This window comes from Rhineura floridana, chromosome 2 (assembly GCF_030035675.1).
Source record: "Rhineura floridana isolate rRhiFlo1 chromosome 2, rRhiFlo1.hap2, whole genome shotgun sequence".
NCBI lineage: Eukaryota > Metazoa > Chordata > Lepidosauria > Squamata > Rhineuridae > Rhineura > Rhineura floridana.
Window position 1 is genome coordinate 39,289,461 of NC_084481.1, and position 17,944 is coordinate 39,307,404.

At 43.7% G+C, this 17,944-nt stretch overlaps 1 protein-coding gene across 1 annotated transcript in view; it reads right to left on the reverse strand.

Moving 5' to 3' along the window:
* Nucleotides 1–11,115: 11,115 nt before the first annotated feature.
* Nucleotides 11,116–17,944, reverse strand: part of RBM45 (RNA binding motif protein 45) — a 40,252-nt gene continuing 33,423 nt past the window's right edge. The window contains exon 15 of the mRNA XM_061612688.1: nucleotides 11,116–12,764. The gene's annotated coding sequence lies outside the window, so the exon portion shown is untranslated. The remainder of the gene's footprint in view (nucleotides 12,765–17,944) is intronic.

Here is a 17,944-nt window from a genome sequence, read left to right on the forward strand (position 1 = left end):
AGGGTGAGGAGGGATTGCGAACTGACAAATGCATACTACCAGTAGGATAGGCAAGAGCAGCCAAGGTGAAGTTAGCATGGTTCATCGGTCTGGATTTAGGCTTAAAAGAAGTAGCCAATGAAGTGAATAATAACTATTTGGGGCACAGGGAGCAGCATAGTACAAAGTAGGTGCTAAAATAACTAATGCCAACCCTGAAAGAGAGATATTCCAGAAAACACCTAATATGGCACTGTAGCCTGTGGGAATCCTTAGAAAAAGCTGCCTAAAATCTTTTCAAAAACACAGAACTGACATTTTTAACCAAAATTTATTTGCAACTAAATGTAGGAGGCAACAAATTACCAAGATGTTTGTGCAGTGTAAATTACTGTCTGTATTATCTTAGGATTTCATTGTAGTGGTTTTGGTAAAACCTCTGGTTATGATTGGTTGAGCTGCTTGGGTAGGAACAGTAGATTGTTGTTGTTATGTGCCTTCAAGTCAATTACGACTTATGGCGACCCTATGAATCAGCGACCTCCAAGAGCATCTGTCATGAACTACCCTGTTCAGATCTTCAAAGTTCTAACACCCAATTACTTGTCTTTTACGCAGTCCATGGTATGCGCAAAGCTCTCCTCCACAGTAGATTGGGACAAGCTATAAAGTCTCTCTTTACTGTTAGCTGAATTATGTAAGAGATCCCCAGAAAAGCCCACAGAAAAGAGACACAGAATTACTTAGGATTCTTTTTAAAAAAAATGCAAATTGCTGCTGAAATGTGGAAAACTGAATTTAAGATTGGAAAACTGAGAAATGGAGAGAAACAGAAGCTGACATTCCTCTCTAATGCAATCTTGGGATTAATCAGATAATGGAGTGAATTCAAAAACTGGTATTCCAGGATAACAGATTATATAAACAGATCCTCAGTCACACTATGTTGATGGGGAGAATGGCTGGAGGTTTATTGATATGTGAGCTCAAAGTGAGGCAGCAAGTACTGCAAAGAGCTTGTGTTGCTAAAATTATCCCAGATATTCCATTCTTCCTGCAGAAAGAGGGTGAATTTTTTTTTAAATGCAGGTAAAATGAAATGGGGAACAGAGTGATCTCACATAAAACCTTATCAGAAGAAAGAGGGTTGATTGCCAGAAGATTTCCTTAAGACAATACAAGACATTTTTGAACCTTAATGCTGCTTTTAGGAGCTAGGAATAAAACACAGTGTTCCTCTTGAAACCTAATGCAGCACCTGATCCTTACTACATATGGGATTATCTTGTGTGGCCTTATGAATACAGTAAAACATATAAAATGGTAAATATGCTAGAAGGGATGGAAGGCGTCTGCTCTTTCAGGATAATCATGATGATTTATCATGAAGAAATTAATATTATAGAAAGCCCCTTTCAAAAGTAGATATATGTTGCAAAAAAAGTAATCAGTTACACTAAAACAATTTGAAATACCATTGCTCAATGTTTAAGCTGGCGATTCTCACAGGATAAATACTATGTATAGTTATTTACTGCACAGGATGGAAGTGGCCACTGTAAAATGGAAGATCCTTTTTCTCTCTCTTTGAAAAACACACAGAGCTTCTTTGAATGTGAAATTACAGCTAAAATACAAAGGATTATACTTTGAAAACCTTGGAGGATGCTCTAAATTGTTTGCATAAGGCATGATCAATCTTCTTTAACCTTACCTTCTGACAAGAATCACTGTCCTGGAAAACAGATTCCTTCAAAGTACCAAGATCAGCTACAGAAATTAACTCTTAAAACTCTTCAGCTTTTAGGATTCTGTTCTAACTGGTGTTTGTGTAGATTTCTGAAAAGGTTGGGAATAAACTTTTGTTGAGACGCTCAAATACAATGGGTTGTATTCGACTACATACTCAGAGGAGAGCCATTAAAATTAATTGACATATCTAAATTAAGTCCACTGATTTAAATGGATCTATTCAGAGTATGACTTCTTGTTGTTATGTGCCTTCAAGTCGATTTCAACTTATGGCAATCCTATAAATCAGCAACCTCCAATAGCATCTGTCATGAGCCACCCTGTTCAGATCTCGTAAGTTCAGGTCTGTGGATTCCTTTATGGAATCAATCCATCTCTTGTTTGGCCTTCCTCTTTTTCTACTCCCTTCTGTTTTCCCAGCATTATTGTCTTTTCTAGTGAATCATGTCTTCTCATTATGTGTCCAAAGTATGGTAACCTCAGTTTCATCATTTTAGCTTCTAATGATAGTTTGGGTTTAATTTGTTCTAACACCCAATTATTTGTCCTTTTTGTGGTCCATGGTATCTGCAAAGCTCTCTTCCAGCACCACATTTCAAATGAGTTGATTTTTCTCTTATCCACTTTTTTCACTGTCCAACTTTCACATTCATACATAGAGATTGGGAATACCATGGTCTCAATGATCCTGATTTTGGGGTCAGTGATACATCTTTGCATTTGAGGACCTTTTCTAGTTCTCTCATAGCTGCCCTCCCCAGTCCTAGCCTTCTTCTGATTTCTTGACTATTGTCTCCGTTTTGGTTAATGACTGTGCCAAGTTATATATAATCCTTGACAAGATCAATGTCCTCATTGTCAACTGTAAAGTTACAAAAATCTTCTGTTATTACTTTAGTCTTCTTGACAGCAATATAAAAACATAAATAGATATAAAAAAACCTGACAATATCATAGTGCCATTATATAAATTATGGTGTGACCACACTTGGAATACCATGTACAGTTCTGGTCACCTCACCTCAGAAACGATATTGTAAAAGGTTCAGAAAAGGGCAACTGAAATGACCAAGTGGTTGGGACAACTCATTTGTGTGGAAAAGTTACAACATTTGGGGCTTTTTAGTTTAGAGAAAATGTGGGGAAGAGGAGATATTATGCATGATGTGGAGAAAGTGGATAATAACCTCTCATAATACTAGAATTCGGGAGCATCAAATGAAACTGAATGTTGGAAGATTCAGTTCCATACATTCACTGATATCCTTGTCCTCCATGAATTTGTCTAAGTACGCAATCCAACTCACCTTTCTACCGAGCTGGGGGTAGTTGGATGCTGCGGACCCCTGGATGTGCCAGCAGGCTCCTGGTGCCAGCAGCAGCCCTCTGTTGGCTGGCTGAGCCACGCCACTGACAGGAGCACTGCTCAGAGCCCACCCGCAGATCCTGATCTGGCCAGAAACTCCACTGGCCAAAAGGCGGGTGCACTAAAAAAAATTGTAATGGCCGCTTATTCCCCAAAAGGCCAATTCACAACAGCTGACTTCTTCCTTCCCACTCATGTGTGCAGCTTCTAATGGAACTGGTGCTCAGGCGGGCCAGTGGCTCCCGAGCAGGAAGTGGATACCATGGAGCTTTCTGCTGGCTCCTCCTTTGCTGCCCCGCCCTCCACCAGCTTCTAACCATTTGGATTGCTCTGTAATTCTCTTTTAAAGTGCTGATGACACTTTAGCCACACCCAGTCTGGCCACATGGACTTTGGCATGCAGACCCCCAGGGTGGGTTGATCCTGGGGTTGAGGCTCAGTGGCCTGCAGCTCCAAAAAGGTTGGCCATCCCTGCCTCATGCTCATAAAACATTTGTTTTAATTTCTTCTTAGTTTCTGTTACAATCAAGCAGCATATACATTTTGTTAATAAGTAAAATATAGCACTCTCTTACCATTGACGTTATCAGGGAAGCCGAGGATTTGTGGGTGCAGTGGAGTCCCCTGGCAGGTTTGGATAATTTCTGAGACATGTAATATTGTCAGACAAAACAATCCCCCTACCCAATTTTTTACTTATCTGTTGACCTCTTTTTAATTTGATCACCCAACCTTTTCCTTTCTATTTTTTATTTGGGCAATGTCTCCTACCCATCATTTAGCCTCTAGCTCCCTTCATTTTTGCTTTTTTTTTTAACCACTGCTGCCTTGTCTTACTTAGTCACAAAACTGCATAACCAAAAAGGATTCTGAAGGGAAAGTAAATAAAAACTTAAAACCCACATTACAGTTTAAAATTAGAATTGTTCTATTTGGGGACAATTCGGTAAACCAGTTCTAAATAAAATGTGGGAAATGAAGGGTGGGCAGAAGAAGAGCATCCCAGCCACTTCTTAGATGCAAGAAGCACCTAAATGTGTTGCCTCCACAGCAATAATCTTATTCTTAGCAATCATCTAAGAATAAACATGTTCATCCAGCAGTTACAATTCACCTAAAATGTCTGCATCAAAAGGCACTTCAAGTTAAACTGTGTTTTGTGATGGGCCTCTGGAACTCACTGGTCCTTTCCTTATGCACACCTTCCCCTAATATATGCATTTTGTAAACATTGTTCGGTTGGAAAACGGCATTGCAAAATTCAAATAAATGCACATTTTGAAGGGTCGTTGTGTTCTGGTTCTCATATTGTTTCAGAAGGTGCAAATTTGATAGATTCAGCTTGAAATGCAAACTGAATTGAAATTCTTGCCCATCCCAATGAGGAAGCTTGGCCTTTGCTCCCCTGCCAAAGGTGATCTTCAGGTTATTCCCTGAAGTGTCATTGGGTGGGCCAGAGAGGAATAGTGGTTGCTCCCTAGGTTTACCTATCTCCATCCCATTCCACAGGGAGGCACAGGAGTTCTGGACTTAAGTTTGCCTAGGCCAACAGCATGGAGGCAGAACACTCTTGCCCTCTTTAGCGAAAGCCTACCCCAGACCCCTGAAATGACGAGAGGACCTGACTGTTCCAGGGTTTTGGGCATGCTGCTGAGGAGAGTGGCAAAGGGAGAACAAGAAGCTCTGAAGAAGGACCGATGCTGAAACAGCCAACCTAGGAAACAAGGCCAGCTGAAAGATTTTGCTTATCAGTGAAAGTAATCTGGGACGCAGGTGGGTGTAGGTGCATAAAGTAACACCTGAAATAAAGCCTTACTTGCACCTGACTTGATGTGAGTTGGTGCCTTTTTTGACCCCATCGTGAGGCATGCCCCATGGAAGATATGGAACACACCTCCTTTTATGGCCCTTTTCCCCCAGGGTACACTACTGGATATGTACATCCGTATGACAAAACATTGCATTAACTGCCTGCAAAACCTATGGATTTTCAAAGCACAATTTTAATTCCCCCTTTTGAAGTATATGTTATGGATTTAGAGCCTGGGCACTGGTGACCTCTGCCAGAATATGACAGACCTCTGGATAGTAAAGGGTGGAATTGTTACGGTCTATTTCAAAAATTGTTTACTGTTTTATTATTTGCCTTTGTCCATGGCCTCATAACATGTTTTCTAGGGAACATACCACATGAAATTTAAAACTAAAAACATGACACAGAATCGTATGGAATATTAAAAATCCCATAGAAAACAAGAATAAAAACATAAGCAGAGTAAAAGAGCCTACCCATATGCAATAGCTAAGAAAACACTTACCAGTAGTAATAAGCATTCAGATGCTAAGTCAGAGACAAGGAACCTGTGATCCTGCAGATGTTGCTGGACTCCATTATCCCTTACAAGAGTGTCTGCAGGAGTATTTCTGGGGTGGGTGGTGGGGAAGGTCTATGAATTATTACTTCTGGTCATTGGCAACCCATTCCATCCTCCATTACATTTAGAATTGGGGGCCCTCTTGTCCCCCCGGACACTCTACCCATTGGCCATACTGGCTGGACCTGATGCAAATTGAAGTCCAACAACACAAGTTCCCCATCCTTGTGCTAAGTAGCATTCAAAAGGGAAAATGTGCAAAAAAATATGAAGGATATTACAAGATGTTGAAAGGCTTAAGAGAACAGAAAAGTCTTTGCCCAGCATATCATGTAGGCATCAGGCAGGTCTCTCTAGGAAGACCATTCCACAAAAGGCAGAGAATTTCTCCAGTCTCCTCTGGGTGTTTTAAAAGCTGAGACATGAAAAGCATCTGTTCAGACACAATTTCAATTTAAAAGGGGGAAAACTGTTCCAAGTGCTTAAATAAATTAAATAGTTGATTACCAACAGAAATGAGCCCATGATTGAAAAACTGAAAGCATATATTTTGTCTACTGTCAATGCCATTTTAGATCAAGGAAAATATTTGATAGCTGTTTTAAGTAGCAATAGGCAGAAGTGTTTCACATCTACAACTATTTCATTACTCACATCCTGGTCCTATTTGTTTGTTACCTAATTTCACTAACAGATGCAGCTATATAGTAATATTAATGCAATCTGTTTCAAAAAATGAAATCAGTCCAAGGTTTAAAGCCCAAATCTTCTGTGTGGGAAAAGCATGCATATAGCCTTATGTTCCAAATTGCTAAAATGTGAAAAGGTCAGATTAGATTTTGTAAACAAGTCCCAAACAATGTAGTGGCTCTGATTTGTACCACTCATTAAAATATATTGGTTTAGAAACACATTCGTTTTCCGCAGAATCAAGGGGTGCCTTGCATGTGTGAAAGCCCCATCCTAGATCAACATTAGATTTTTAAAAAAAACCTTTCTGTATCATCTCAAATGTGATGTTTTTCATTGGAGCCAGTTTACATACTCAAGTGAGAATCAACCAATGTTGAAAAATCAAGTTATATTCATGCATAATGTGAACTGGCCTTCCATCATGATAATTGGAAGGGTCCAAGCTCCATTCTAGACCAATGCTCATTTTAAATGTTATTGCGCACTTGTTAAACTGGATTGTTAATCAGAATTTGAAGTTCGGCAAAAGCGGCCGTAACATTAAAGCCTTCTTCAGACATTCTTAATCTGTATTTGTGGACAAACACAGAGCTGGCTGCACCATCCCTAACCAACCTTCCTCTATCAAGCAGGAAGGTCTGAAGGGTGATTGTAAACACATTTGTAAATGTATTTTATCGGAAGTTGTAACTGCTGCTTTTTGTAAATTGTATTGTTTTTATTGATGTATTTTTATATTTGTGGGTTTTTTGTAAGCCGCCTTGAGGGCCTTTTGGCCAAAAGGCGGGGTAGAAATAAACAACAACAATAATAATAATTAGGTTGTACTTGCAATTCTCCCTGAAGCTGGGCATCTTGATTGTGCAGAGTTCCTGATGCTGTGGAGGATTGTAAGCATGTTCAAATTAAATGCACTCCTCCCCCTTCAGACCTTTCCCATGTCAAGGAAGGTAGACAGAATCCGGTTGGCACATGTAACCCCATGCCCTTCTGCAGATACAGATTAAGAATGTCTGAAAAAGTCTTAGGGTTGTATTTCTTTTTGGCAATTCTGGAGGTAGTTTCAAATGGCAGCTGCTATTCATACTGCTGAGTTTTAACTCTGATGTAGAGCTGTAAGTTATTTCACTCTGTGCAAAGGTACTTTCTCATGTCTCAAAGCTAATCCCAGCCAGTGGGAAACACAGGAGGAGTAAAGCCCAGCAATTGTAACCTGTAAATACAAAAAACTACATCTCACAAAATTAATTTTGGGAAATGGTCATTACAATCAAACAAGATCCTGTTTTATAAGTCCATTTTGAGAGGATCCTCATATCCAGTCACTTCAATGACATTTCACTTTGACAGACTTTTTGTAGTAAGCAACTAACAACGTTTCCTACTCAACCAGTGGAGGCAGAGCTAGGACACAGCATGTGAGATTGACACCAACCTTGTCTGGTCCCTTTTATGGACATCCAGCCCTTAAGACTTCTTACAGATGTGGTGACTAACATCAGAATCCCCACTTCAAACTTGAGTCGGTTGTCTCTACAGGCTTTTCTGATATAGATGCTAATAGTGGAGTTGACAAAATCAGGGCCAATGATAGAGGTAGCCAGTAGACTTTGAACAGCTCACCACAAGGCTAGAGGAAACCACTGTAGCACCTGAACTTAATTCTGGGACTAGTGGTATGGCAGAAGGACCTAAAATACAGTCAAAATGAAGAAAGTTCCATAAAGGTCTGGACTTTGCATCAACCATCAAGAGTGTCCACTCCCACAGCCTTGTTTGTTGGTGACTCAACTTGTTGCAACACGTTTGGTAAACCTCTGACTGTGCAGGTATATATCTATGACTGAGATAAGGAAGCTCCAGGGGGCACGTGCAGGAGAAGAGGAAGCAGGGGGTCCAGAGGGAGGATTCTTGGGGACAGAAGCCAACTCCCATGAGTGGCTGGATGGACAGTAGGGAAAGGGTGAATTTCATATTTCAGTTGGGGAGGTGGGGAGGAGTCTGAAAACAGGATGGTTTCAAGTTCCGCCAGGACCTAGACTCTCAAGTTATAGCAGTAGATCCTAGTGAGATGTCCAGAGCACAGTCTTGTCCTGTTTTGTTGGATGAGCTTCAGTTGGTTCAACTCGAGGACGTGGACAAGGTGCTTGGACAGGTACGTGCAACCACTTCGGTACTGGATCCTTGCCCCTCCTGGCTGATAAAAACTAGCAGGAATGGAACAGGTAGCTGGGCCAAGGAAGTGATAAATGCCTCTTTACGAGAGGGAGTGGTCCCGGGCTGTCTGAAAGAGGCAGTGGTGAGACCACTCCTGAAAAAGCCTTCCTTGGACACAGACAATTTTAACAGCTACAGGCCAGTGGCGAATGTTCCATTCCTGGGCAAGGTCTTGGAACGGGTGGTTGCTGGCCAGCTCCAGGCGCTATTGGATGAAACTGATTATCTAGATCCATTTCAATCGGGTTTTAGGCCCGGTTTTGGCACCAAGACAGCCTTGGTCGCCCTGTACGATGACCTATGTCGGGAAAGAGACAGTGGGAGTGTAACTCTGTTGATTCTCCTTGATCTCTCAGCGGCTTTTGATACCATCGACCATGGTATCCTTCTGGAGAGGCTCGCGGAGTTGGGAGTTGGAGGTACTGCTTGGCAGTGGTTCCGCTCCTACTTGGCGGGTCGTCTCCAGAAGGTAGTGCTTGGGGAACATTGCTCGACACCGCGGGCTCTCCAATATGGGGTCCCACAGGGGTCAGTTTTGTCCCCCCTGCTTTTTAATATCTACATGAAGCCGTGGGGAGAGGTCATCAGGAGTTTTGGAGTGCGTTGTCATCAGTATGCTGATGACACGCAGCTCTACTTCTCCTTTTCATCTTCTTCAGGTGAGGCTGTCGATTTGCTGAACCGTTGCCTGGCCGCGACAATGGACTGGATGAGAGTTAACAAACTGAAGCTCAATCCAGACAAGACTGAGATGCTGTTGGTGGACGGGTTCTCTGATCGGATGGTGGATACATACCCTGTCCTGGACGGGGTTACACTCCCCCTAAAGGACCGGGTTCGTAGTCTGGGAGTCTTTTTAGACTCTTCCCTCTCACTTGAGGCTCAAGTAGCCTCGGTGGTTAGGAATGCGTTTTACCAACTTTGGTTGGTAGCCCAGCTATGTCCCTATTTGAGTAAAGAGGACCTTACATCAGTGGTACATGCTCTGGTAACCTCACATTTGGATTACTGTAATGCGCTTTACGTAGGGCTACCTTTGAAGACAGTTCGGAAGCTACAACTAGTGCAAAATGCGGCGGCCAGATTGCTGACAAGGACCAAGCGGTCTGAGCATATAACACCTGTTCTGGCCAGCTTGCACTGGTTGCCCATATGTTTCCGGGCTAGATTCAAAGTGTTGGTATTAACCTATAAAGCCTTATACGGTGCGGGACCACGATACCTTGCGGAACGCCTCTTCCGATATGAACCGACCCGTGCACTACGTTCTGCTACGAAGGCCCTCCTCCGGGTTCCAACTCACAGGGAGGCCCGGAGGGTGATGACAAGATCTAGGGCCTTCTCAGTGGTGGCCCCCGAACTATGGAACAGTCTCCCCGAGGAAGTACGCCTGGCGCCGACTCTGCTCTCCTTCCGGCGCCAGGTCAAAACCTTCCTATTCTCTGAAGCATTTTAAGTTACACCGATTTACTTTTAAAAATGTTTATTGTATTGGATTATTGATTGTATTTTAGTATTATTTTGTTATTTATTGTATTTTTATGCTATTTTATGTTCACCGCCCAGAAAGCTATTGCTAGTCGGGCGGTATATAAATTTAATTAATAATAATAATAATAATAATAATAATAATAATAATAATTCCTAATTTTTTGAAAAAATAATAGTGATGGAGAAGGAAGTCTCTTTTCATCTTTCAGTTACAGAAAGTGTGTGTGTGTGTGTGTGTATGAGAGAGAGAGAGAGAGAGAGAGAGAGAGAGAGAGAGAGAGAGAGATGTCTAAGCATCAGACAGTCTCCAATGCCAAGTGCTGTGATAAAAACCTGGAGGCAGGCTAAAATAAGAGAAATATGATGTGCTTGAACCTAGATAAAGCCTCTTTGCTTGCTCTCAGGGCAGCAAGATAATCTCTATTTAAGTGCAGGAAGGTACATATGGGTACATATTATCTCATATCTATAAGGTCAGATCACCCACAATAGCATCCAAAAACACAGATGCTGAGTGTCATAGTTTTTAAGAATGGACAATTTTTTTGCGTGCGAGTGCAGAGATGAAATACAAACTTCTTTGCTCATTTGCGGAAAAACTTTCTGTGATGAAAAAGTAAACTTGTTAAGACACTACAATAAAAACCCTAACAAATTTGAAGAACTGAAAAGCTGCGCAATGACAAAATTATAGCACTTTTAAAAATTGTGAAAATTTCCTGTTGTGCACCCGACTAAAAAGATAAACCATGTTGTACAGGCCACCCATGTGGTTTGTGAGCCTATCCCACCCTCCCAATCTTGCCTCATTCAGAAGTGCGTTGTTGAAACAGCAGCCCTGTTGGCGCCAAAAAAATGATTTGATAGCATAAGCTTATCTCACAGAATACTGTGGGAGAGGATTACTGATATGGCTCATGACACTAAAATGTCTCTCAAAGTTGCTATGGGTGATTTTGTGTTCTGTTCTCTAGCTACTGGTGAGACAAGAAAGACATCCACAAAACTGGAAAAGCACCAAAAGCAGACCAAAAAGAGAGGGGAAATCTCCAGATGCTTGAAGTAAAATTTACTCAAGGCCCAATGTATTTCAGGACGAAATCCTTCAAGAACGCTTTGTACCAACATACATGGGAAGTGAGATAGCAAATAGGAAGTATGACAATCTTTCAACATGAGCGCACGAGAATATGAAACAGAATTGCCAAGTTACTTTTTATTGTGAGAACTTACAAGTGTATCAACATATATATCAAGAAAAATATATCTAACAAATCCAAATTAACAACAGAACACCTATAAAATGACAGTCGCAAAAAATGGAGAACTATAAAAAAAAGAACTGGTTAATGAGGGTCAAAATGTAACCCAAAAACTCTTTACAAAATATATACAAGGTTATATACAAATATATATGTGTGTGCCTCTTAGTGCACATTCCCTGAGGGTGGGTCTTCATACTGAAACATTTTATTATCTAGTGGTCAACTCAGTGCTCCCCAGATGTTTTGCACCACAACTCCCTTTAGCAAGTTCTGGCTGAAACCCAAAAAAATATTGAGAGTAACATGTTGGCAAAAGCTGCTTTACAAGGTTCCAGATGTTGCTCAGTGCAGTGTAAAACCAACATGTGGCTGTACACTGCAGCCACAAAGAACCCTGTATTCAATAGAAAGAATAATTAAGAAGTTATATATATTTTGCTATGGGGAATTTATACAACAGCTGTGCAAAAAGGAAAACATGTCTAGTAAAGTCCTAGCATAATTCAAGTAATCAGTCATTCTACATGTTTTCCATTCAGCAGTTTTTGTAGTTAAGCAGTCCAGACCTAATACATAAGGAGTCCACAGTGCCCTTATTCCCTCTTGGTATCCATCTACACATCTTTGGCATTTTATGTACATATAAATTGTAATTTTGAGTCAGTGGCGTTTGCTAGTTGGAACAAAAAGTTGTGCAACAGTTTAAGAGGGGAAGGTAAAGTGTTGTTCACCAGTCACATACAGTCCTGAAAGCTCTTTGCAATCAATGGTCTAATTAGTATCCCAATTTTTATTATTTCCTAACACAAAAATGTATTTCTAAGTCAGGGGTGGGGAACCTTTTTGGCTCCAAAGGCCAGATCCTTATCAAGATCTGTCTTGTGGGCCTGCTCACCTGTCAAAATCCCTTGTGCTTCCCTTTTAAGTCTCCACAACTGGGGACTTAAAGGGGGTGGGGAGACTTCCAAAAGGCTTTAAGATAGTTCCTGCACTCCTGTTTGAGTAAACAGGAGTGCAGGAGCTGTCTTAAAGCCTTTGCAAAAGTCTGCTGGGAACACGATCATGCAGCCAATCGAGGATTAACCTCTATCCTCCCACCCATCTGTTGATGTCACCAGTGATGTCAGCTGATGCACATTGTTTGGAGAAAATGGCACTGTAGGCCAAACTGGACCCCCTGGGAGGCCATGTTTCACCTGGAGATTCCCCACCCATTTTCTAAGTAAACCATTGACCATGTGGTGGCAAAATTTTCCAGCACAGTCCTCCCTGTCAGAGAAGTTAACAGATACCATAGGAACCATATATTCTCTGCTTCAACAGTAAGCCACTACCATTGTTTAGTATTAGCAGCCCAAGCAATGAGCAAACCCACTAATGCCTCCACATATATTTTAATTTCTTTGTTAGAATCTTCCATATTAGAGGCATATTTTCAGGAGGAAATCACAATTTATTTCTGCACCCTAGAAGGATATTTTGCTTACAAGAAAAGTTAAAAGTTCAATTAATTTATATACAAAAATCTCCACAAATGTGGGCTTATCAACTCCAGCACAAAGAAAAGCTTGTCACAGTCGCAAGTGAAGTCACATTTTCAGCCCACTTGTTAAGGGCCCTGATGTTCTGTAGAAAGATCACACAACACAGAATGGCTTCATAAATGTCAAAATCTTAAAAAGCTATTTCAAAAATCATTTACATGGTGAATGGCTCATATGCTTAACGTGACAAAATGTCCACACAGCTCTGACAAATCTCAAAAGCACTGATGGGTGGAGTATTTTGGGCGAGGGGATGCCCATACGTGCCATTTTTAATTCCTAACAGACTCACACGAGCACAAGAACTGCCTGACACCAACGTTTATATGCTATAGCCTTCTTCATCCACCATTTTACCTATACCGCAACTCAAGCCCCAATACGTTGTGATGCTGTACTGTGATAAGCCTTCCACTAGCCTTCACAAAAGTTCATGGACAAGCACAAACACATTTCTTCCTTCCGTTCATAGTTCTTTGGATCCAAGCCTGAATTCTCTATGAAACCGGGAAAAGTGTACCAGCATGTGATATTGAAATCGCTTCCATGCACCTTCCTGGATATCAGCACCACAGACCCCAGGAGACCTACATAAAATTGGCAGATACAGTTTACAATAGAAAGTATTATTCTTGTTGCGTTCCAAATCAACGTGGCCACTATCTTTTTCCTTCATGCACTGTCAGGCTGGTAGAGCTGTACTAGCATGAGAAGCAGAAATATGTCAATAGCTTGCATACACCTTTGTGGAAACTATTAATTATTTATATATTTAACAAAACTTATATACCGCTTGATTGTAGAAAACCTCTAAGCAGTTTACTTAAAACATTAAAATTATTAATAGAAACAAACAAAAACAAGGAATTAAAAACATTTCAAAAGCCAGTTAATCCCACAGAACTCACCTTGTCTATAATCTGAAGAGAGGCTTTACTTTAGAATTATTGGGTGATACACAAGTCATGCTCAGAACAGACCCACTGAATCTAATGGACTGAAGTGACTTTAGCCCATTACCTTTAATGGGTCTACTGCAGGAGCGAGGACTCTTTTTCAGACTGAGTTCCGCATGCCCTTCTGAGCAAGCTTCCGGGGACCAGTGGGGGATGGGCCAGGTGCAAAAGCCTGCAAAGCACTGAATATAAACTTGGTTTTTGTACAGCAGGGCAGCATCTATAGAGATTCAGCCACCCCTCTCTATCCTCCATCCAGGCAAGCAAGAGGCAAGATCAGAGTTCAAGGATATATTCCAGCCACGCCAACACACTCAGTGAGGGTATAAAGTAGGGCCAGTGAGGAGGGTTCCCTGGGGAGACTCCCGAGGGACAGACAGAGAGGGTGGAGGTCTGCATTTGGCAGCTGGGCCTGAGATTCTCCACTCATGGTTTAATCTGAGTATAAGAACATACGAAGAGCCTGCTGGATCAGGCCAGTGGCCCATCTAGTCCAGCATCCTGTCCTTACAGTGGCCAACCTGTTGCCCATGGGAAGCCTGCAAGCAGGACCTGAGTGCAAACACTCTCCACTCCTACAGCTGCCAGCAAGTGGTATTCAGAAGAAAACAGCCTCCAACTATGGAGGCAGAGCATAGTCTTCCTGGCTATTAGCTATTGATAGCCTCTTCCTCCATGAATTTGTCTAATCTTGCTTGCTGCTGCTCGGCTACTACCACCACCCTCTCCCTGTTGGACTTCTGCTCAAGGACCAGGCCCCCAGGTACTCAGCCAGCTGTATCTGATATCGTTCAGCTGTCCCTTCCCTGAAGAGGATACATAAGCTGGCTGGCTGAGGTGCCTCCTGCTTTGTCTGCCTTTTTGTGGGTCTTGAGTCATGTGCCTGGGAAAGAGGACTCAAAGCCAAATGGGGAGACCTGAGGGGGGGCCAACTGGTGTAGTGACGAGTAGAGGGAGATATGGCATTGTGAGGACGATTTGCCAGGAAGGGGAACGCAGCCCAGGCAGTTAACGACTGTGCCTTATTTCGGTCCTCCCCACACCCGCAGGTTTGTTGGTTGCCCTGTCAGCCAGCTCTCAGACCTCCGGATGCTACTCCTAAATGCCAGATTGGTGCATAGTAAGATCTCCCTCATTCACAATTTAATTGTGGATGAAGCAGCCGATGTGGCATACATAACCGAGACCTGGGTGGGTGAGCAGGGAGGAGTCAGTCTCTCCCAGCTATGCCTGCCAGGGTACCTGGTCCAGCATCAGGGTAGACCTGAGGGTCGGGGAGGGGGGTTGCTGAGGTCTATAGGAGCTCCATTTCCCTCTGCAAGCACCCTGTCCATGTGACTACTGGTCTGGAGTGTTTGTACCTTGTGTTGGGTCAGTGGGACAGACTGGGGATTCTGTTGGTGTACCGCCCACCCCGCTGCCCAACAGACTCCCTAGCTGAGCTGATGGAGGTGGTCTCGGGTGTACTGTTGAGATTCCCCAGACTGTTGGTTCCAGGGAATGTCAACATCCATGCCGAGGCCACCTTATCTGAGGCAGCTCAGGATTCCAAGGTCTCCATGACAACCATGGGACTGTCCCAACATGCCATTGGCCTAACACATGTAGCAAGCAGGGCATACTCTAGGCTTGGTTTTTGCAACTGGACATGGAGATAGTGATCTGAATGTGGGGGGCTTACATCAGTCCCTCTGTCATGGACACATCACTGCTTGCTGAAGTTTTGACTTACAGCGGCTTTTCCCCTCTGCAAGGGTGGGGGACCTATTAAGTTGGTCCGCCCCCAGAGACTAATGGATCCGTGTGGTTTCCAAAGGGCTTTGGGGAGTTTTCCGGCTGATAGGGCTGGTGCTGTCGAAACCCTGGTTGAACTGTTGAACACAGAAATGACCCAGGCAGTTGACATGATTGCTCCTGAGAGCCTTCTCCCGTGTAGAGCTTGTGCGGCTCCATGGTATACCCCAGATCTGAGAGCGATGAAACAATATAGGAGACGGCTTGAGTGCAGACGGAGACAAACTCCTGGTGGAGGCAATTACACACTGGTAAGTGCCTTTGGTAAGCTGTATTTAGGGGCAGTGACGACAGCAAAAACACAATATTTTGCTGCCACTATCAAATCACCAATCTGCCACCCAGCAGAGCTCTTCAGAATTTTCCAGGAGCTATTACACTCTGGCCCCAAGGACATGGTAGAACCGTCTGAGGCCTGCTGTAATGAATTTGCCAGGCACTTCCAGGATACAATTTTTAGCATCCGCCAGGACTTAGACTCCAGTGTTATAGCAAGTGAATCAAGCGAAGTATCCAGAGCACAGCCTTGTCGTGATTTCTTGGATGAGTTTCAGTTGGTACAGCTTGAGTAAGTTAACAAGGTGCTTGGACAGGTTCGTGCAACCACTTCTATGCTGGATCCTTGCCCTTCTTGACTAATAAAAGCTAGCAGGGATGGAACAGCCGGCTGGGCCAGGGAAGTGATTAATGCCTCTCTGCGAGAGGGGGTGGTACCTGACTGCCTGAAAGAGGGGGTAGTGAGACCACTCCTGAAGAGACCCTCCCTGGACCCAGAAAATCTTAATAACTATAGGTCAGTAGCAAATGCTCCATTCCTGGGCAAGGTCCTTGAATGAGTGGTGGCAGGCCAGCTCCAGACACTCTTGGATGAGACCCTGGATCAATTTCAATCGGGGTACAGGCCTAGTTTTGGCATGGAAACAGCCTTGGTCGCCCTGTATGATGACCTCTGTTGGGAGAGAGATAGTGGAAGTGTGACTCTGTTGATTTTCCTTGACCTCTCTGCGGCTTTCGATACCATCGACTATGGTATCCTTCTGGGAAGACTGGCTGAATTGGGAGTGGAAGGTACTGCATGGTGGTGGTTCTGCTCCAACTTGGCAGGTCGGCTCCAGAAGGTGGTGCTTGAGGAACATTGCTCAGCACCCTGGACTCTCCAGTATGGGGTTCCGCAGGGATCAATTCTGTCCCCCATGCTGTTCAACATCTACATCAAACCGTTGGGTGCGGTCATCCGGAGCTTTGGAGTGCATTGCCATCAGTATGCTGACAACATGCAGCTCTGTTTCTCCTTTAGTGCACTGTAGCGATACCGTACCTTCCCCATTGTGTGCGTGTATCTAGCCGTTTTGTGGCCATACTGAATCAAGACTATTTCTCTTGGCACCCTAGCCTGGATCGTGTACCCAGCTCCCTCATTGACATCCGGCAGCCATTACTTGTATAGTGCACAGGAGCAATACCGTACCTTCCCCATTGTGTGCATGTATCCAGCTCTGGACATGGCAGACCAGTGACCAGAAGCAGTACAAGCTTCAGGGGCAAACCAACAGTGCAACGCCCTGGCATAACACAAAGCCACAAAGCACAAGCATTCCAGGCTTCACTCCAACGTTGTCGCCCAAACCAAGCATTTAAACACAGGAGCAGTACTGCATCTTCTCCATTGTGTGCGTGCGCTGGCCTCCCTCCATACCGCACCTCCTACCTTTGTGCGTTTGTTGGTGACATATACCTCAATCCTACCTTGCGTGCGTATATGATGGTGGATCAGCGGTCAGGCGTGGTTGACAATGAATATCACATTCCCCTTTCCTGTGCGGGTATATTATGGTGGATCAACGTCCACTTGAGGTACCACCTGGCTGAAGTACACTTGGGGCCGTGCCACCGCTCTCGTCCGTGGGCGTGTACCAGTGTTCCCTATTAACTCCGCACCCCCTTTTATAGGCATATTTTCCACTAAGGCCAGGCACCAGGTGAGTACAGACCAGGCCAGGTGACAGGTGAGTCTATATCATTTGTATCACCTCTTGCCCTTTTTGGCTGGTGGCCAGCCAGTCTTGGCAGGGGTCTCCTCCACCATTTCTATGGGGCGGATTGACTGGTGGCCCTATTATTTGCCTACAGCTCCAGTGAGTCCGTCAGAGGTTTCGACTCAGGCACGGAAGGCATATCCATACTGCTGCAGAGTCTTGAGGTGCTACCCGTTGTTCCTATCAGACCTCATGCAAGACTAGTGCAGAAGGTCACACTCTCTGCTTCTCCCACTATGCCCCAGATACTAGACCAGCATGGAAGGACACTCTACCTGCCCCTCCCCACTGTGTGCGATTATTTTTGTTCTCACAGGCGCTCCTTGGTGACACGTATCTGCCTGGGACCGTAGTTAATGGTATTTGCACATTCTCGCCCTGGGATACTTCTCTGGGCTATATTCAGAGGCTACCTATCCCATCTACTTTGTGCACTGGTTGTCTACATGGGGTACCCAGGCGAAGTTTGCAATCTG